Source organism: Desmodus rotundus, chromosome 6 (genome assembly GCF_022682495.2).
Source record: "Desmodus rotundus isolate HL8 chromosome 6, HLdesRot8A.1, whole genome shotgun sequence".
Taxonomy (NCBI): Eukaryota; Metazoa; Chordata; class Mammalia; order Chiroptera; family Phyllostomidae; genus Desmodus; species Desmodus rotundus.
The window spans coordinates 75,296,071-75,318,035 of record NC_071392.1 but is presented as its reverse complement, the minus strand read 5'-3'; the positions used below and the strand labels follow the sequence as shown (position 1 = coordinate 75,318,035).

Here is a 21,965-nt window from a genome sequence, read left to right as displayed (position 1 = left end):
TTCAACCTAGTAACTGTTTTTTTCTTTTTTTTGGTGGAAGGAAACTTCTGAGAGCTTCCATCCCTTTGCTCAAATCTGGCCTGGTTGTTCTCCAGGTAGATTGCTTAATTACTGTCCTGGGATCTCTATTTAACACTATCCTAGGGTATCCCCTTCACTTCTTTCTTGTGTTGGATACACTGAATTATTGATCTCATGGTCTTTTCTTGAATTAGTTCCTCATTTAATGGGCAGTTGAGAAGGGAACCTTAACCCATTTTCTCATTGTCTGTTTCTTGGGCCACTTCTACCCTGAGAGAAGTCCTCTGGTCTTCTGCCTGGGGATTGTAAACAAGGCTGCTGGTGGCAGGTGGGATAATGACCCAGGGGATGGATCTCACCATTAAGCATGCATGCTTTAAATTAACCTCCCATCTTCAATACAATAGTTCTGTCCTTTATGTGAGTCTCTTGTACAAGAGTCCGCAGTCCCACTACTTCAGTGTTCCCAAAGGAAACCTTGAGTCTTCTGTAATGGTGGAAGAAGAGTAGCCTGACTTCTCAGAGTCAGGAAGAAAATCTAGGAATCTTAACTGCTTGTACAGATTCTGGATCCACTTACTCCTTTGTTTTCTGGTCTACCTGTACATCTGTTGTACCTAGTCTTAATTTCTGAGCCTAACTGGGATTTTGCAAATGAAGCAATGTGTTGCCCTTGGTGGCATTCTCATTCCCATCACCTAGCACTTAGGCTTACTTCAACTGTCTCAGACCTGCCAAGACAGTTAACACTCATGCATTAGCTCTAGTTTCCACACTTGTGTCAATCAATATCTGTTGTGTTTCCATTCTCTTTGTCCTTGTGGGTTTCCCCCACCTCCCTAACCCACTTTTGTTTCTTTAATAGGAGGTATTTTGGAATTTTTTAAGTTTCAACTTTTTTAATTAATTAATTTATTTATTTTTAGAGAGGGGGAAGGGAAGGAGAAGGAGAGGGAGAGAAATACCAATGTGTGGTTGCCTCTCACATGCCCCCCATTGGGGACCTGGCCCACAACCCAGGCATGTGCCTTGACTGGGAATCGAACCTACGACCCTTTGGTTTGCAGCCTGCGCTCAATCCATTGAGCTACACCAGCCAGAGTTATTTATTTATTTATAAATCTTTTTACTCTGATTTTAGTGGGTTTTTGAAAGGGATCTGAGGGCAAACCAATGTGTTCAATCAGTTCAGTCATGTTAAACAGAAGTCCCTGCATTAGTTATTGAATTTTATCAAAACCTTGTTCCATTGACAAAGCCCCTACTTTTTCTTTATTCAGTCTTGTCTTTATCCAGTTTGGATTCCAGGTTCTATCATTGCTAGTCACTTTCTTAAATATACCATCAACCCTTCACCTCTGATTTGGTAAAACTTCACGGGTATATTCAACTGCTTCTCCCTTTTTTTCCTGTCTGATACAGGTGCTCTGCAACTCATTTTCTGAATTCTCAGGGACCTTGATCTTTTGGTTATCCTGTGTCTCTCTTGTATCTTCAGACTCCCTCTTACATTACGAGGTCCTTCCCTCCAGCATTCACACAGCTGTATTATCTCCCATAATAACCAAATGGTTTTGGGGGCTTGGGGAATGCCACCTTTGTCCGTTATTGTGATTTCTTTGACTCTTTCTTACCTCTGTGCTTTTACTACTATTCTTTCCCAATGCTTTCTTCAAATGAAGAAACCAACCCATCTTTTCAAAACCCAGGCTAAATTCCACTTTCTCCTTGAAGTCCTAACTGATTCTATTCAACTGAAAGTCATTTCTGCTCACACTGAACACTTAGAGGACTTTATTACTTTTTTTTTTTTTTTTACTTTTTTGAAAATTTGCTTGTTTTGCCTCCCCTAGTAGATTGTAGTATCCTTTTGTTTATATAATCTGACAGCCATAATTGAAGGAATAAACCATGGTTACTAAGAAAGAGACAAATGGCCCTGGCTGGTGTGGCTCAGTGGATTGAGTGTCAGCTTGCAAATCAAAGGGTTGTTGGTTCTATTCCCAGTCAGGGCACATGCCTGGGTTGGGGGCCAGGTCCCCAGTATGGGGCATGTGAGAGGCAACCATACATTGATGTTTCTCTCTCTCTCTTTCTCCCTCCCTTCCCCTCTCTCTAAAATTAAATAAATAAAATTTAAAAAGAAAAACAAAGGATCAAGATTGGAGTAGGCAAAAGTAGAATTACAGTTGTTCATCTGGACAAAGACATACAGCTTGTGGTTGTAGTACAAGAATAAACTTTCACATACTACAACTGTAAACCTACTTTTGCCTACTCCATTTACTGAGTGAATAGCAGCTTATAGGCACCTCCAAAGGGACAGTTGGATAACTCAAATTTGTCTTTATGATTTCATTTATTTTGCCACTATTTTCTACTGTATCCCTGGGAAATTGAAAATAATACTATTCAGCCTCCTGTGTTGATGTTTTGAGTCTTTCCATCCTTTTTTTTTTTTAAACAACCTTTATGAAATAAGTTTATATTGCCCTCTTTTTATACTTTGAAAGACTTGGGTACAGAAAAGGAGAGGAATTTTTTGACTCAGTAAGGCTTTCTTGATGTAGTCATTAAATGACATTTTTAACTAGAACTCTGATATAGTGTAGTAAGAAGAATAGTGGGTTTCTTTCTTTTCTTTTCTTTTTTTGTAGTGTTTTAATTTTTAATTTGAAATTGGTAAGGAACAGATTTTGCCTGGCTTGTTTCAAAACCACTTTGAAGGATACACATTTTGAAAAACTGTTATCCTTTCTTCCTTTCACCCTGCACTTTACTAATCTTAGAGTCATTTAATATAGTTTCTTTTTAATTTTAATTTAATTTAATTTATTTTTCAAGAGAGAGGAAGGGAGGAAGAAGGGGAGAGAAACACCAATGTGAGAGAGAAAAATCCATTGGTTGCCTCTCGCACGTGCCCAGACTTGGGGAACCAGGCCCACAACCCAGGCATGTGCCGTGACTGGCAGTTGCAGCAGTGACCTTTAGCTTTGCAGGACAATGCTCCACCAACTGAGCCATGCCAGCCAGGGTGTCATTTAATATAGTTTTAATGACCTGGTGACAGTAGATTTGATACAGAGGTGTAATTTGGATATGGATTAGTGTTTGTGCTGTGAATCAGCATCTTTTCTCTTTCACTAATATTTATACAAAACAGCCATCTTCTAAAGAATCTATTATACATTTATTATCTAAGCTTTTTCCCACCAAAATTCTTGAAAACTACTTATAGCCATGGTTTTATTTTATGTGATAGGCAGATACCACTGATAACTTCAAAGTATTTTCAAAGAAATAAATTATCTTGAGCCCCAGCTGGTGTGGCTCAGTGGATTGAGTGCTGGCCTGCAAACCAAAGGGTCGCTGGTTCGATTCCCAGTCAGGGCACCTGCCTGGGTTGTGGGCCAGGTCTCCAGTGGGGGGCATGTGAGAGGCAACCATAGATTGATGTTTCTCTCCCTCTCTTTCTCCCTCCCTTCCCCTCTCTCTAAAAGTAAATAAATAACATCTTTAAAAAAAAAGAAATAAATTATTTTGAGGTGGATCAAAAAGAAAGCCTATCTAAGAGTGGACTATTCTGAACATCTAGTAATTTCCTTTGCCTACCTCCAGTAACCAAAGTTAGTAGACAATGTAGGAAGCCATGGAAGGAGAAACCATCTTTTTATAGGCTAATGATTATGCTACTCATTTGTTGTAAGTTTGTAATTTAGATTATAAAGAGGAGACTATGAGACTGCCTTTACAGAGATAAGTCCTGGGTTAGAGGTAACCTCAAGTTTTATAGTTTATTCTGGAAACCAAAAAGAAATAATGAAAAGCATAAATCAAAGGAAATCATACATGCTTTGATAGATGCTGTCTTCTGTGGTTAATTATATCCTTGAGAATTTGCCTCTATTCAGTACATATCAGGAAGGTCATGGGTCATGGAATGTCAGATTTAAACTTCTTTCCTAGTAATTTCCCTCTTTGGAAAATCTTGATTGTTTAGTCTAGTTCCATAACATTTAGTCTTTGATTTTTTTCTCTAGCCGTTGCAGTCATTGATTTGATTTATTTGAAAATGTAGGCATTTTCTTAATTCTTTTGCTGTCATCCTCCAGTCAGGTGACCCTTAAAATATAACATGTTTTTGAAAGGAAAGCCTTCTAGAAAATAGAAAATGTTCCTGAACAACTTCCGTGGCTCATTGAACGTAGGAATACAGTTGATCCTAGAATAACGCGGGTGTTGGGGGTATTGAAAATCTGTGTATAAACTTGATTCCCCCAAAACTTAACTACTAATAGCCTACTGTTGATCAGAAGCCTTACCAATAACATAAACAATCAATTAACACATATTTTGTCTGTTACACATCTAATATGCTGTGATCTTACAGTAAAGTAAGCTGGTGGTAGCTCAGTTGGTTGGAGCATTGTTCTAATACACCAAGGTTGCCGGTTTGATCCCCAGTCAGGGCACATACAAGAATCAACTAATGAGTGTGTAAATAAGTGAAACAACAAATCAGTATTTCTCTCTCCTTTCACTCTCTCTAAACTAACTAAATTAATTAATTAAGTAAGCCTGAGAAGAAAATGTGTTAAGAAAATCATAAGGAAGAGAAAATACATTTACCATATTTATTGAAACAAAATCTGCGCATAAGTGAAGCTGTGCAGTTCAAACCCCATTGTTCGAGGGTTAGCTGCTAGCAAGTAGGAGTACATAATAAGTAAATGATAAAAACCAAAAACCTTTTCCCAACGGTTTACCTGTCTGGCCGTATCATCTAACATGGTAACCAGATGGATATTGTGGCTATTTAAATTTAAATTAATTAAAAGTTAAAATCAAGTCTTGGCCAGTGCCAATGGAGAACTTTCATGGTTTTGTTGTATTGGAGCCTGTGAATAAGAATTTGTAGCCCTGGTTGGGTAGCTCAGTTGGTTGGAGCGTCATCCCAATGCACCAAGGTTTCGGTTCTGTCCCAATCAGGGCACGTACAGGAAGCAACCAATGACTGCATAAATATGTGGAACATCAAAATAGTGTCTCTCTCTCTCTCCCTCTCTGTCTAATCAATAAAAGTAAAAATAATTTTTTTGAAAAAGACCCATAAAAGGGAAAACAGTCATTTAAAAAAACAGTGGTGGCATTCCCGTTGGCATGGTGGTGTGTTATCAGGTGGCATTCATCCTTATTTGGATTACTTTATTCTTGTCTTTCCAGGCCTTGGTAAGGAACGGCAGAGTTGATGGTTTGATTCCGCACTCACGATTATCAGAGCACTGCTACATGTTGCAATTATTACAGTTTTCTTCCAAAACTTCCCACATACTTGTTTAGCATTCTGTCCTGTTAACTGCACTGAGGTTTATTAGGGAAATGGAAGATCGATTGTATACATTTTTTTGTTGTGGTGCAATACTCATAACAAACTTTACCATTTCAACCAGTTTTAGTGTGTAGTTCGCTCAGTGGCACTAAGTGCTTTCATACTGTTGTGCAGCCGTCGGCACCGTCCATCTCCAGAACTTGGTCTTCCCTGACTAAAACGCCACCTGTTACACAGTAGCTGCATTCCCTCCTCCCTTCAGCTCCTGGCAGCCACCGCTTTTCTTTTGTTTCTATAAATTTCACTACTCCAGGTACCGTATATAAGTAGAATCAGTAATGCACCATTTATCTGTTTGCATCTGACTTATTTCACTTAGCATAATGTTTTCGAGGTTCATCTGCATTGGAGCATGTGTGAGAACTCATTCTTTTTAAAAATTGCAGTAAAGTACAACATAAACGGCATTATTTTAAACCGTTTTAAGTGTGTAGCTCAGTGTCTTTAGGTACATTCACCATGTTGTGCGACCATCACCGTCCATCTCCAGGACTTCTTTCATCTGGTAAAACCGAAACTCTGCCCTTTAAACACAGCGGACTCCCCGTTTCGCCCACCCGCAACCCCTAGCAACCATCATTCCCTTTTCTGTCTTTAGGAATTTGACTGGGTACCTCATTTAAGTGGAATCATACATTATTTGTTCTTTTGTGACTGGCTTATTTCACTCAGCTTAATATCTTCAGGGTTCAGCCATGGTGTATCATGTGTCAGAACTGTATCCCTTTTTAAGTCTGAATAGTAATGTATGTACCACATTTTGTTTATACTTTATCTGTTCATGAACACTTGAGTTGCTTCTGCCTTTGGGCTGTTTTGAATAATGCTGCTGTGAACATGGATTCATAAATATGTGCTGGACTCCCTGCTTCCAGTTCTGTTGAGGATATATCCAGAAAGGGCACTGCTGGATCGTGTGGTATTTCTTTTTTGCGGGGGTGGAGGGGTTCTGAGAAACTGCCATACTGTTTTCCAGATTTTATAGGATTTTAAGCTCTTTTGAACTTAAAAACAAATTTAACTCACTGGAAGCTGATATTGCTGATTACCTCTCCTGTATTTCCCTAGCTTGTACCTGGTACTGACAGTATTACCACAGACTCTTAGTACCATGTAGGTGAAGCCCCAGAGAGAAGCTTCATTTCTTGATCAGAAGTTCACAGTCCTGCCCTGGCCAGGTAGCTCAGTTGATACCCTGATACACCAGTGGTGTGGGTTCCATTCCTAGTCAGGGCACATCCAAGAATCAACCAGTGAGTGCATAAATAAGTGGAACAACAAATCTATGTTTCTCTCTCCCGCTCTCTTTCTCTAAAATTAACTTTAAAAAGTGTTCACAGTCTTGTTAAAGGGGATAATTTTGTAATGTTTGGTGTGTAGAACCTCTTAAAAGTACTGACTTAATTTTCTTCTTTCTGGTAGAGTTCCCAAAATAAAAATATTATGAAATGTATTTTTTTTTCTTTTGGTAAAAAATTTTCTAGCAAAGTTCACATTGTGGTTTGTACTTATTTTTTTTCAAGCCCATAGCACAATTCTTTTCAGGTTTTGTATTCACTGTTACCTTGTTTTCTGTCTCAGGCTTAACGTAATGCCATTAAGCAGATAGCCCCAAAACATACCCAGAATATTCATACATACCTGAAGCTACACTTGCAAATACACATGTTTATACGTAAGCATTCAGAGATTTCTAACACTGGAATACATTTTTTACAATACATTAAGCTAGACATCTCATATTTCTATAAGATTGAAAAACTTGAGCCCTGACTGGTGTCGCTCAGTGTTTTGGGCATCCTCCCAAAGGTTGCTGGTTCGATTCCCAGTTGAGGCGCATGCCTGGGTTTCGGGCCACGTCCCCTGATTGGGGGCTGTTGAGGGTGTGTGGGAGGCAACTGATTGATGTTTTTTTCTCACGTTGATATTTCTCTCCCTTTCTTTCTCCCTTTCTTCCCCTCTCTGTAAAAATAAAATCTTTAAGAAAGAAATAAAATTTTTTTAAAAAGAAAGAAAGAAAACTTGAATCTTCAGCATGGTGTTAACGTATACTGAATAGGTCTTAATATTCTCATTCCTCTGATTTATATATGAAACTTACTCAGGCAACAATAGAGACCAATGATTAAAGAAAATACATTTTTGTATGTTTTTGGCTTTCAGGAAGCCTTCACATGGGCTACTTATTTGCTTTAAGTGGAATGGTTGCAAGCTCGGCATTTTTTACTTTTTAGGCAGGGCTGCCTAGTATAAGGCTCATAATGAAGCTACCACGAAGGAATGCATGCTTCAGTCGTTCCCCGCCCAAGTTAATTTTATGGATGCAAATTTATTTATCTTTTTTTCAGGGCCATTCATGAGGTTAATATTTTCATACAAAGGTGAGTTTGGATACAAATTCTTTATACTTGTCATGAAAAAATTTTGGCAAGATTTGTCAGTAACATTATGTGTGACTGACAGGTGCAGATTGAGTCAAAATTCATTTGACAGAGGTCATTATGGCATAGGATTGAAAACGCTAGTCCCCGCAACTCTGGGATTCCATCGGACACTGAGGGGGGCACAGTGTGCGGTGCTGTCATTTGATCTGGGTTTCCTTCCTTTGAGCTCAAGACAGAACAATGTTTGTGGGAGCTCTGGTCTTCCAGACTTGAAAAGTGTTTGAGTGTTTCTCCTGGAATTTCAGTAGCTTATGGTAGTTTAAAGAATTATTTAAAACCAGGAATCTCTTCTCTGTATATACATAGGAAATAATATATCCCTTTTAATTTTTTAATTATGGAGATGGCTGTGAAAATGTAAATTGGCTGAACTTGTCTCTATAAATGAGCTTTTTTTTTCTTCTAGAAAAGTTATTTATGTAAACACAAGGGTATTCTGTGGGTCTTGGAGCTTGCTCATGGCTTTATGATTATTTTTGTTTACACGCTGCTTTTGGAGGTGGAAGTTGTTTGCTCATCACTGCTGTGGCGAAGATATTAGCTAAGCTTCATTTCATCATGGTTTCTGTATTTCAGGTCACCTTGCAAAACAAGTTATTTTGAAAGATAAAATTTTTAGGTAGTGATGGTTATCTTTTGAGCACCATAACTTAATATTTTTCTTAATATTTCTTCAAGTCCCTTTCTCTTCTTGCTGTCTAAGAAAACCATGAGAGAATTACTTGTGTGACAGATACAGCAATTTGTAAAATTCTCATAAAGGATTAGATGCAAAAACTTAAAACTGACTTAAAATAATATTTCTCTATTTTAGGTAAATTAGACTGGTTCTTTCTTTACCTGTATCATGAAAATGACATATATATTTTTTGATTTGGGAAATTTTGGTTTTCTAGGTCTATACCACATTGTTACAGGGCATATGTCTAAAACGTGTTGTTTTACTGACAGTTTTAGAGAGACGGGAAGGGAGGGAGAAAGATCGATGCAAGTGAGAAACATCGATTGGCGTCTCTCATACACGCCTGTCTAGGGACCGAACCCGCAACCCAGGCATGTGCCCTGACTGGGAATAGAACTGGAGACTGGAGACCTTTTGCTTTGAGGGATGACATCCAACCAACTGAGCCACACCGGTCTGGGCTGATTTTGAGAGTACAGTTATTAAAGCTGGGCACAGTAAAGGAAGGACTTGGGGTAGAAGAAGTAACAAGAGAGAGCCTAGGTGGTGCTCTTGATAGTTTCTTTTTATTTCCTTAGGAGTTCTTTTCACTCTGTGCTCTAACTTAGTTTCCTCTCCCCACCAATATGCTACAAATCTTTGAAAGTCTTTACCTAATAAACATATTATTTACTCACTGAAATGCTTTAAAAAGAATAGTAACCTGGCACTTTTAGCTTACTTTTCAAATCTTATTGAAATATTTCTATTTTCAAAGCCTCGTTTTCTGTTTGCCAGAGCGCTTCTGTCCTCAGTGAAGTATTTTAAGTAATTCTGCTTAATTTGAGGAGTTTTTGTGTAAGATTAACTAGCAACCCTAATCCACTTCTCATTCTTGGCAGCTAATGAATCGTTAGGGGCTCCTATCTGGGCGTTCGCTTGCATTGTTGAGGGCCTGCTTAATGATCTTGGTTGATTGGGCAGTTTTAGAACTGTTGGTATAAAAGTGAGTCTTGGAGCAACAGCACACCATTAAAGGAAGAAGGGGGCAACAACTTTTAGGATTTGCTGTGAAGTATAATAAAAGACTTAGAATATGTTGGTTGAAAGAATTACTGGGCCATAGCCTGCTTCATATTCATCACATAGTCATGGAAATATCTTTTGAAAAAATCGATATAAAGGCCTGTTCTGCTACTGCTTTGTGAAATGGAAGATTGGAATTAGATACTTAAATGGAAAATGTTCTCTTGTTGCAGCCTCTTTGAAATGTGCTGTTAGTGGGAGCTGCAGCTTCCTCCTGCTGACTCTGAGCCCCAGGCTTCGGTTGAAATGGTCCTTTCAGAAATGTGGAGCTTAGTCCAAGCCTGGATTTCAGTGGGTAGCACCTGGCATCTGTGGCTAGAAAGTCCTATGAAGTGTAAGTGCTTTATTCTCTCCTAAAGAAACCCTTTTCCTACCTTCTCTTCTTTCTTCCTGCAGCTTAGCAGAGGGAAGAACAGTGAGCGCTATACTATAGTGCCTGGGGTATCAGGATTTGGTTGCATTTTCTTTATGATTCAGTGACCAAAACAAGATTACTTGTTTTGGGATGCCAACAATTGTTAAACCCTCCTGGAATTTAAACTAATCAATTATATCCCCTTAATGTATAGTGCTGGCAGTATCATCCCAGGTAACTTTTGACAGTTTACTTGTGATATTCAACTCTGCCAGGTTTCTTTAGATGTCACTCTCTTATCTTTTATTCATATTCCAAAAGACAAATATTTGAAGAGAGACGCATTTGACCAGTGGGTGAGGCAGCATCAAGACCAACAGAGATGCTGGAAATGAGAAGACAGCTCTTCTTTCACTTGGGTTTCACTTGATACATTTGCACAAGGAGCAGTTTAGGATTTTTTTTTTCTAAGACCAGTTCCTCTTAGAAATTGTCCTAGCAAATTCATATAGCTGCCATCTATATTTTAATTTATTAAAAAATTAAAAAACTAGATACTAGTATAATGAACATTAGAAAGTATAAGTTTTATATTTGATTTAATTGCTTAGGGCTAAGTGCTATTTTTTCCTTTTTCAAAAATACTGGTAATATTTTAAAGTAAGCTCATTCCAGAAAAGACTCATTTGGTGGAGGTTTTAAGGTTCTTTTCCCTGACCCTAAATTTTTCTGAAATTTTTAAGTCTTCGGGTTTTAACTAGGAAAATAATGACCTTCTCAGTGCTAAAACAAAATATGTATTTAAAACCAAACCAAACCAAGTCTTCATTTGGTCAAGGCAAGTGAAGTCCCACAAATGAGGATTCTGAATGAAGAATGTCTCATCCTCTCAGGGCCTTTGTTTTCTTTGTCTGTAAAGAACTGGTTTGCTTTTTTTCTGTTGCCCTTTCTCTCTGTAAACATTTTGGATTCTGGTCTTACCGCTGATTCCCAATCCGTGAAGTATCTGAGCTACCTAGTAAAAGGTGGGGCTTCACATTTGTGAAATCAAAAGATGTGTTACAGACTTAGGAGATGATGGTATCTTGTCACCTTGCTTCATATTTAATAATTTAATATACAGTTTATTTTTTATTTTTATTAAAAATATATGTGTTTAAGTGCCCCTTGTGGCCAAAGTTCTGTTGCCCTGGTCTGCCATAGTCTTCAGCAGTTGCAGTGACCTGTTCTCATCAGTGGGACTTTTCTTGTTGACCCTGCCCTCCCCTGTGGCACTCATGCCCTGCCTTGCCCCGTGAGGGTCTCGTGCAAGAGAAAACTTTTTGGCCATTTCCTCAGTGGTAGACCTCTGGTGGCACTGGTATAGATAGCATCATTTGGCTCGAGACTGTTCTATGCCCTTTCCTCTTGGGAAAGGCTTTTTCTTTTACCCTTACTGCAACAGCGGTGGGTCTTAAGCTGTGCCTTGGGGGTGACGTGATTTGTTGCTCCTCCCACACAACTTAAGACTTCTGTTCAATAGGGTGAAAGGGTCTAGTCAGAGCTTTTTATGCCAATTCTGCAGGTGAGGCTGCTCATCTCCTCCAGGACTAACCCGCCAAAGGAGGTTTTCTCTGATCTCCTGCCCCATCCTCAGTCTTTCCCCTGAGTATGTGGTTGACGTCTGTGGAGAAGGGCCCATATGTGGTTGTGAAGGCCTCTTATGTCTGAGTCCCAGGGATTCTATTGGCACAAGTTAGCCCACACTCAGCCTGTATCAGTTTGTTAATAATTTCAGCTGAATTTTTATTTCTTGCTTGACTAGTGCCCTGCATCTTTTCCCCTTTTGTTCAGCTCTAGATCAGCCAGTGCTTGTCTACTGTTCTTGGACAGTTTTTAGATTTCAGTCCACTTGGTTGTCCTGGGACCTCAGCTTTCTGATGATGCATTTAAGAAAAGTTATTTTGTAGTTTGCTTTTGGTGACTCGAAAACAGTGTTCTTTTCAACCTTCTACATCTTAGGTGGATATAGAACGCCCCTCAGGTATATTTAAACCCCACAGTGTCTTTTATTGTATTGTATAGTCAGTGTTCATGGATTATTTACTTATATACTTAGCCTTTCCATTACTCTATCCCTTCCTGGTTTCTGTGTTTCCATGCAGAATTATTTTCCTTCTTCATGAAGAACATCCTTTCATATTTTTTTCTTTGTGGGTCTGTTGTTAATGAACTCTCTCCTCTCTCTCTCTTTTTAGTTGTTTGAGAGAGAGCAACATCGATTTCTTGTTCCACTTACTTATGCATTCATTAGTTGATTCTTATATGTGCCCTGATTGGGGATTGAACCCACAATGGTGGCTTATTGGGACGACACTCCAGCTAACCTGGCCAGGGCTCTCCTTCTCTTTTTTATTTTTCATGTTAAAATGTCTTAATTTTGTTGAATTTCAGAAGGATTTTTTTTTGCTGGGTTTAAAATAACTGATTGGCAGTTACTTTCTTTCAGTACTGTGAAGATGCTTGGTTCCTGTTTTTTTATGCCAAGAAGTCAGCTATCAGTTTAATTGTTGTTTCTTTAAAGATAATACATCTTTTTTCCTCTGGCCTTTAAGATTTTCCTCTTTGTCTTTTTTTTTTTCAGTAGTTTATTATGATATGCCTAGGTCTGGGGTTGTTTTGTTTTGTTTTGTTTTTGTCATTAAGGTTTGTAGATTTTCTTTTATCTGTGGTTTGGTGTCTTTTCTCCATTTGGAAATTTCTCAGTCATTTTCTTTAAATAGTGCTTCTGACCCATTTTTCCTGCTCCTTCTGGGATTTCATTATGTGTGTGTTAGACTCCTTCACTGTTTCACATGTCACTTGGCTCCTTCCCATCTTTATCTCCTGTCATTTTTGACTTTGTGCTTTGGTCTTATTTTCTATTGCTCTATTTTCTAGTCTGGTAATCTTTTCTTCAGTTATTTGATTTGCTGTTTAAACCTTCCATTTGGTTCTTAGTTTAAGCTATTATATTTTCTAGTTCTAGATTTTCATTTGACTTTTTGTATAGATTCCATTTCTTCATGGAAAGTCTCCACTTGCCTTCTTATTCACTGAATATATTAACCAGCTATTTCTTTTTTTTTTCCAAATGTTCATTTTGAAAAATGAATAACTTGAAAGAACAGTATAGTGAACAAAATGTAAAATATACCTTTCTCCTCAATTTGACAGTGCCCCATTTCCTTTTTTTCTGTTTCGTTCTTTCCATTTGCTCTGAGTGTGTATTTTTGACATTTTGACATATATCTTGTAAAAACAAGGACATTTTTCTATGCTAAACTATTGTCCCTCTCAAGAAATTTAACATTGATACAGTGGTAACATCTAACACACAGGCCATGTTCCAATCTCCTAATTGTCTGTTACTGATTTTTAGTTTTACAGATTTTTTATTTTCTCTGATCTGGGATCCAGTCAAGGATAATGATTGCTTATAGTTGTTAAGTCTCTTTAGTTCCTGGGGTGTTTTTTTTCTTTTATGGTAGCCACATTAAAAAACAATTGCAGGCCCAGTTTGGTTTTGTTTTTAATATGCCCTACTGTTTGGATTTGTCTGGTTGTTTTCTTGTGATTGCATGCAGGTTAAACATTTTTTGGAAGAATACTATTTGGGGGATAATTTGTCATTTTTAGTGAGTCACATCAGGAGTCACATAAAATGTGTTTGTCTCATTATTGGTGATGTTACGTTTTATCACTTCTGTTAGGATATCACAGTTATTTTAGTCCTCATCTAGTATTCCCTTATTTAGATACGTTATTTTCTATTGTCTGTTCCACCCACTTTTTTGTTATCATTTAGTCTTGCTTTTGTTTGTCACTGGGTACTGTTTATGAAAAGTTAGGGAGATTATAAATGACTTTTTTTTTCCTGAGATGGTTTCCTTTGCTTCAGGCAGGTTCCTTTAATCTAAGTAGGGATTGAATAGATTCTAAACTGTGTTTCTCTCTCTCTCTCTTTTTTTTTTTTAAGATTTTACTTATTTTTATTTTTAGAGCAAGGGGAAGGGAAGGAGAAAGAGAGGGAGACAAACATCAATATGCTGTTGCCTCTCACGTGCTATGCACTGGGGGCCTGGCTGGCAACCCAGGCATGTGCCCTGACTGGGAATCAAACCGGCGACCCTTTGGTTTGCAGCCTGTGCTCAGTCCACTGAGCTACACCAGCCAGGGCCTTTTTCTTCCTTTGGTATTAAAATGTACATAACATAAAATTCACCATTTTAGAGTGTACAGCTCGGTGGTATTAAGTACATTCACATTGCGGTACCACTGTCACCAGTTCATCTCCAGAACTTTTCATGTTCTCCAACCAATACTGTGTATTTGTTAAACAGTAACTCTTCCCATCATCTCTGCTCAGTCCTCGCAACCAAGATTCTAACTTTGTCTCATGAATTTGGCTTATTTCACTTAGTGTCATGTCTTCAAGGTTTATCGATGTAGCATGTAATGGTATTCCTTACTTTTTTAAGGCTGAATGACTATCCATTTTGTGTATATACCGCATTTTATTTATCTGTTCATCTATCAGTGAACTTTTGAGTTCTTCAGCTTTTATGAACAATGCTGCAATGAACATGGGTGTGTAAATATCTTTTCAAGATCCTGTTTCCATTTATTTTGGATATAGACCCAGAAGTGGAGTTGCTGGATCATATGGTAATTCTATTTTTAACTTTTTGAGGAACCTCTGGACTGTTTTTTACAGTGGCTGTACTGTTTTACATTGCCAGGGGTACAGAAGGGCTCTGATATCTCACCAGTATGTACTTCTTTTCTGTTTTTTTCACGGTGGCCATCATAACAGGTGTGAAGTGATGTCTCATTGTGGCTCGATTTACATTTCTCTGATGCCTAGTGATGTTGAGCATATTTTGTTGGCCATTTTTATAACACCTTTAGAGAAATGCCTTTTCAAGTCCTTTGCCCATTTTATAACTGGGCGATTTGGTTTTTTGGTGCTGCGTTGTAGGAGTTCTTTATATATTCCTCATATTAACTCCTCATCAGATGGATGGTTCTCCCATTCTTTAGGTTGCTTTTTCACTTTGTTGATTTGCTGCGTAGAAGTTTTAAAGTTTGATGTAGTCCCATTTGTCTATTATTACTGTTGCTTCCTGTGTTTTTGGTGTCATTTATGAAATCATTATCAAATCTGATGTCATGAAGTTTCCCTCCTCATGTTTTCTTTTGGGAGTTATAGTTTCAGGTCTCATTATATGTAGGTCACTAATCCATTTTGAGTTAATTTTTGTTTATGGGCCTGACTTCTTTCTTTTTCGTATGGCTATGCAATTTTCCCCACACTCTTTGTTAAAGAGACTCTCCCCATTGTGTAGCTTTGGCACCCTGGTTGAAGATCGTTTGACTGTATCGGTGAGGGGTAGTTCCGTTGGCCTATATGTCTATCAGTATGCCAGTACCCTAATGTTTTCATTACTGTGGTTTGTAATACAGTTTGAAGTTGAGAATGTGAGACCTCCAAATTTGTTCTTTTTCAAGATTGTTTTGGCTGTGTAGGGTTCCTTGATATTCCATATGTATTTTCTGAAGGATTTTTCTACTTCTACAAAAGAAAAAAGAAGGTCATTGGGATTTTGATAGGGATTGTATTGAATCTGTGGATTACTTTGGGTAGTATTGATAACAATAATGTGTCTTCCAGTCCTCAAACACAGGATCTCTCCATTCATTGGTGTCGTTGGTTTCTTTCAGTAATGTTTTGTAGTTTTCAGCATAGTTCAAGTCTTTTTGCTTCCTTGCTTTATTCCTGAGTATTTTCTTCTCTTTGATACTATTATAAATGCAATTGTTTTTTAATTTCCTTTTCAGATTGTTCACTGTTAGTGTATAAAAACATCTGACTTTTGGGTGTTGATTTTGTATTTTGCAACTTTGCTGAATTCATCATTTATTAGTTCTGTCATGTTTTGGGGATATCTTTATGGCATTCTACATATAAGACCATGTTATATGTGAGCAGACATCATTTACCTCTTCCTGTCCAATTTGGATGCCTTATACTTTGTTTTCTTGCCTAATTGGCTTGGGTAGAACTCTAATACTATGTCAAATAGAAGTGGCAAAATTTGGCTTCCTTGTCTTGTTCCTGACCTTATAGTTTTGAAGAGCTGTCATTCTTTGACTGTTGAGTATGATGTTCATTGTAGGTTTTCATATAAAGTCATGTGACACTTAATGATGAAATTCATCATTAGGTGATTCCATAGTTGTGCAAATATCATAGAGTGTATTTATATAAACCAAGATGGTATAGCCTACTATATATACCCAGACTGTGTAAGATAGCCTGTTGTTTCTAGGCTACAGATCTGTACAGCCTGTTAGTGTACTGAATACTGTAGGCATTTGTAGCACATGGAAAGTATTTGTGTATCTAAACATACAAAAGGTTGTACACCTGTAACTAATGTAATAGTATATGCCAACTATACTTTAATAAAATATTATTATAATAAAAAACAAATATGTAAAAGCTGCCATAAAAAATAATGTATAAAAGATTAAAAAGCCCTGGCCAGGTAGCTCAGTTGTTTGGAGCATTGTTTCACGCACCAAAAGGTTGTGGGTTTGATCCCAGTCAGGGCATGTATGGGAGACAACCGATTTATGTTTCTCTTTCAATTTGATGCTTCTCCGCTCCCTGCCCCCAAATCAGTAAACATCCTTGGGTGAGGATAAAAAAAAAAGATTAAAAAAAAAATGGTGCACCTGCCTGGCTGGTGTGGCTCAGTGGATTGAGTGCCAGCCTGCTAACCAAAGGGTTGCGGGTTCAATTCCCTATCAGGGCACATGCCTGGGTTGCAGGCCAGGTCAGGTCCCCAGTAGGGGGCGCACAAGAGGCAACCACACATTAATGTTTCTCTCCCTCTCTTTCTCCCTCCCTTCCCCTCTTTCTAAAATAAATAAATAAAATCTTTAAAAAAAGAAATGGTACACCCATATAGAGCATTTACCATGGACAGAGCTTGCAGAACGAAAGTTGCTATGGGTGAGTCAGTGAGTGAGTGGTGAATGAATATGAAGACTAGGACATTACTGTACCTTACTGTGGGCTTTATAAACACCGTAGAGTTAGGCTACACTAAATATATAAAACAATATGGTATTAAATTAAGCACAAGAGAAAATGATATAATTAGGAGACACAGTAAACACAAGATGTATGAGGCTGTTCTCTGCATAACTGTATAGTGTTTACAGTAGACTTTTTTTATATGTTGAAAGAGTACATTCTAAACAATAAATAGTGTAGTAAATATATAAACCAGTAACACAGTTTTTATTATCACTATCAAGGATTATGTACCATATGTAATTGTAGGTGCTGTACTTTGTGGCACTGTCATGACTACATGCTATACATACGACATTACGGCAGCTACAGTGTCACAGGTGATAGGAGTTTTTTAGCTCCACCATAATCTGCGGGACCCCCATGTATGTGCTGTCCAGTGTTGAAACGTTATGCAGTCAGTGCATGACTGTATGGTCTTTACGATGTTGGGATACTTTCCTTCTCTTTTCAGTTTGTTGAGGGTCTTTATCATGCAAGAGTTTTAAATTTTGTCAGATGCCTTTTTTGCATCCATGGAGATGTTTATGTTTTTGTTCAATCTATTAATGTGGTTTATTACATTGTTTAATTTTCATATGTTAAACTACCCTTGCATTTCATGAATAAATTCCACATGGTGACAATATATAATCCTTTAATGCAATATTAAATTTGAAGATTAGCATGGCCCCTGCGCAAGGCTGACATGCAAATTCATGAGGCATTCCATATTGTTAATGATACAGAGAAGATTAGCATGGCCCCTGCGCAAGGATGAATACTGAGTTTGGTTTGCACGTATTTTGTTGAAGTTTTTAAATTTTTTTATCAGTATTCATAAGAAATATTGGTTGGTAGTTTTCTTATGGTATCTTTTGTCTGGCTTTGGTAACAGAGTGATGCTGGCTTCATGAAATGAATTAGAAAGTGTTCCCTCCTTTTCTTTAACTTTCTTGGAAGAGTTTGAGAAAGATTGGTGTTAAGTCTTTAAATGTTTGGTAGAATTCTCCAATAAATCCATCTGGTCCTGGACTTTTCTTTGTTGGGAGGTTTTAGACTTACTAATTTAATCTCTTTACTAGTTATAGTAATACAGTCTATTCAGATTTTCTATTTTTTCTTGATTCAGTCTTGGTATGTATCTAGGAATTTGTTCATTTCATCTAAATTATGTAATTCGTTGGTGTATAGTTGTTCATAGTATTTCTTATCATCCTTTTTATTTCTGTAAAATTGATAGTAATGTCCCCACTGTCATTTCACTTCTATCTTTTTTCTTAATCTAGACTAAAATTTTGTTAATTTGGTTGATCTTTTTAAAAAATCACATTGGTTTTCCTATTTTCTCTGTTTTATATAACTTTGCTCTAATCTTTATTATTTCCTTCCTTATGCTAGCTTTGGGTTTAGTGGGTTCTTTTTTTAGATCCTTCAGGTGTAAAGTTAGGTTGTTGGTTTGAGATGTGCTGCTGCTGCTTCTTTTTTTTTTTTTAATTCTCACCCAAGGACGTTTTTTTTTTTTTCCCATTGCTTTTAGAGAGAGAGGAAGGGAGAGAGGAAGGGAGGGAGAAAAACATCGATTGGTTGCCTCCCCTACACGCCTGGACCGGGGATCATACGCACCCGGACTGGGGATGGAACCCGCAATCTAGGTATGTGCCCTGACCGGGAATCGAACCCGCAACCTTTCGGCTACGGGACAATGCTCCAACCAACTGAGCTACACCGGCTAGGGCGAGATGTGCTTCTTTTTTTAATGTAAGTGTAAAAAGCTGTAAAATTCTTAGAACTGTTTCAGTGCATTTCATAAGTTTTGGTATATTGTGTTTCCATTTTCATTTGTCTTAAGATATTTTCTGATTTCTTTTTTAACCCATTGGATGCTTTAGAATGTATTTAATTTTTACATACTCATGAATTTTCCAGGTTTTCTTCTATTAATTTCATTGTAATTCAAAAAAGATAATTTCTGTGATTTCACTCTCTTTATGTTTATTAAGACTTGTTTTGTGGTCTGGCATCTGGTCTATCCTGGAGATGTTTCAGTCTTTTTGAGGTATAGTTCCTATTTCCTTCGTTGAGTCCCAACTGAAACTGTGGAGTGTTTACCTGGGCTCCTCTTCCTTGGTGAGCCCTAAACTTGTTTTCATCATCCCAGTCTTATGCCCAAGGATCTTTAGCTTCTTAGCCTTTTGTCTTCCACTTTCAAATAGGTAAATGCCTTGAGAGGAAAAGTGGACTCAAATATTGGGCTGAACTGTCTGCTCTCTATTCCCTATCTCTGGAACCTGTGGCCTCATGTCCTCGCTGTCTTGGTAGTTTTGATGTCTTCAAACAAGTTATTTTTTAAAATTTATTTTAAATTTTATTATTTTTAAAGATTTTATTTATTTATTTTTATACAGAGGAGAAGGGAGGGAGAAAGAGAGGGAGAGAAACACCAATGTGTGGCGCCTCCTGCATGCCCCCACCGGGGACCTAGACCGCAACCCAGGTGTGTGCCCTGACTGGGGATCGAACTGGTAACTCTTTGGTTTGCAGGCCAGTGTTCAATCCACTGAGCCACCAGCCAGGGCTAAACAAGTTCTTCTTTATTCATCTTTGTACTTGTTTTGGGTTGTAAAATTTGGTGTAATGCCAGCTAGTGTGTTATAATCAAAGTTGATACACCCGATAAATGCTATGAGAGTGATAGTTTCAGGTTGTTTGGGGAGCATATAGGGCATAAAACTAACTCCTGTGTGTTAAAAAAAAACTTCACTACACTTTTCTAAAAAATAAGTAATATAATTCAAATATTTACAAAAAGGATCTTTCAAGATCTGTATCTTTGTTTTTTAATTATATACAGGGTCCGGCAGAAATAACGCCCATCTTTTATTACAAAATCATAAGCATGTAATTCTGTAACATAACAATATTGCACTCAAGCACAACCATATGACATTTTAGGAGAAATGTTCAAATTAAAACTATAAATTATTACATCTGTATTACTGCCTACCAACCATATTTAAGCAGGCGTTACTTCTGCTGGACCTTGTATTTTGGAGATCTTTTCATATTAGGACTATAAATACATCTTTATTTTTAAAGTCAATTCCAATATATATGTTAAAAAATATTCAAACATATTAAAGGTGCTTGAAAAAATAAATCTTTGCATTCCTACCTCCAGTTTTCCAGAAGGAAATTGTATTTTGGGTTTTTTTTTGTCTTTTGGTTTTGCCCTTCATTTTTGAGATCTCTCCTTTTAAGGAGATAGAAATATTTAAGTCAGAAATATATATAACCCAGAATGATACAATTAATATTTTTTGCTAGTTTCAGCCACTCAGATTAAAGTTCATACAGCACAGCACAGTCAATGAATTTTTCACAAGGAAGAAAGGCTTCAATACAAGTACAATTTAATAGGCAATATTGGGGTTTTTTGTTTGTTTTGTTCTATTCTGTTTTTAAACAGATACAGAAAACAATACAAAACAAATGTATAACTTGGTGAATTACTGTAGACAGTGTCCTTGGAGCCAGCACCCAAGTCAAGAAGTAAACCTTCCCCGGCCACTCTAGAAGTCTTCCTTGTGCTTGGTTTGACATAACCACTCCCTCTCCCTAAAAGTAACCTCTTTCCTTTCATATTAATCCCTTTTTTGTTTATCTTTATGGTTTTATCACCCAAGTGGCTATCCTTCAACATTGTACTTTGGTCTTGCTGTTTGATTTTAAAATGTCTTTCGGGTGGCTTTTAATCTGGAGTTTCTCTCTCTCTGTAGATTATTAATCTGTTGAGGAACCTGGGCCATTTGACATGTTGAGAGTCCCTACAGTCTGGATTTTGGTGATTGTATAGTTAATGATCCAGTTCTACTCTCTGCTATATTTCCTGCCAATTGCTAGCTGGATCCAGAGGCTTGATGAGACACAGATTGATTTGGACCTGTTACCATGGTGGGATCCGTTCTCAGGGTGCATGCACTATCGATGGTCCTTCTCTGTTCCCATGATCTACCGCTGTAAACAAATTACCTCATAACAGTGACTTAGAACAAAAGCCATTTCACTGTGCCACATCACTTTGTAGCTCGCAAATTCAAGCATGGCTCTGTGGAAGATAATTTACACCACGAGGTATACATTTGGTGGCAGGGCTGGTCTGGAGGTTCGAAGGTGGCTTCATTTGCATGCCACTGGGGGGGGGGGGGAATGACTGAAAGGCTAAACTTAGCTGGGTTCCTCTTGCTTTCCATAACTTTCCAGAGATTTCCTGGTCTCTCTCTCTTTTTTAAGGATTTTATTTATCTATTACTGTTTTTTTTTTTAGAGAGAGGGGAAGGGAGGGAGAAAGAGAGGGAAAGAAACATTGATGTATGAGATTAAAGTTTCACCTGCTAATTCTATTATTTATATGTGAATCTTGCCAGTAGCAATTATTACCTGAAATATTCTAATGGTGATTTTCTGTTTTTCTCATTCCTTCTACATTAACTATCATTCTTCTGTAGAAAAGGTGTCTTATATCCTATAAATAACTTCTCAAAAGTTATTTACTCACTTGTTAATTCACACCAGTATGAACTCACGGATTTTTTTTTTTTTTTTTTTTTTTTTTTAGTTATCATCTAACACTATCAGTTTTGTTACTCCAGGTTTTTTAGCTGTGGCCATAGGGAGCTCTTTCAGGTTGGCTTTTATGTCCTTTGGACTTTTGACTAGATTTTAAAATGTTTTTCTGGCCTACGTTTCTTGTAGGGATGTCATTCTGTTCATTATTTTCTTGTGTTCCCCATATATATAGCATTATTTTTTTTGTGAAATTAGTTTTCCTGAACTTTTAGAAGGCATAGTTAAGGATAGTATTTCCAAATTCAAAGAGTTTCCTTATCTGTTGTTTTCAGGTAATA

The 21,965-nt window shown here is 37.5% G+C and overlaps 1 protein-coding gene and 1 pseudogene across 5 annotated transcripts in view; both read left to right on the top strand.

Annotated features, from left to right (window-relative positions):
* Positions 1-21,965, top strand: part of TNPO3 (transportin 3) — an 85,989-nt gene that overhangs the window by 3,341 nt on the left and 60,683 nt on the right. Inside the window, exon 2 of one of the 5 annotated variants that reach the window (XM_045191081.3) lies at positions 9,775-9,935. The exons of 1 other annotated variant lie outside the window; for it this stretch is intronic. The gene's annotated coding sequence lies outside the window, so the exon portion shown is untranslated. 3 more of the 5 variants (XM_045191082.2, XM_045191083.3, XM_045191084.3) reach the window with 3 other exon arrangements.
* On the top strand, positions 17,708-17,797 carry LOC112299957 (U6 spliceosomal RNA; annotated as a pseudogene).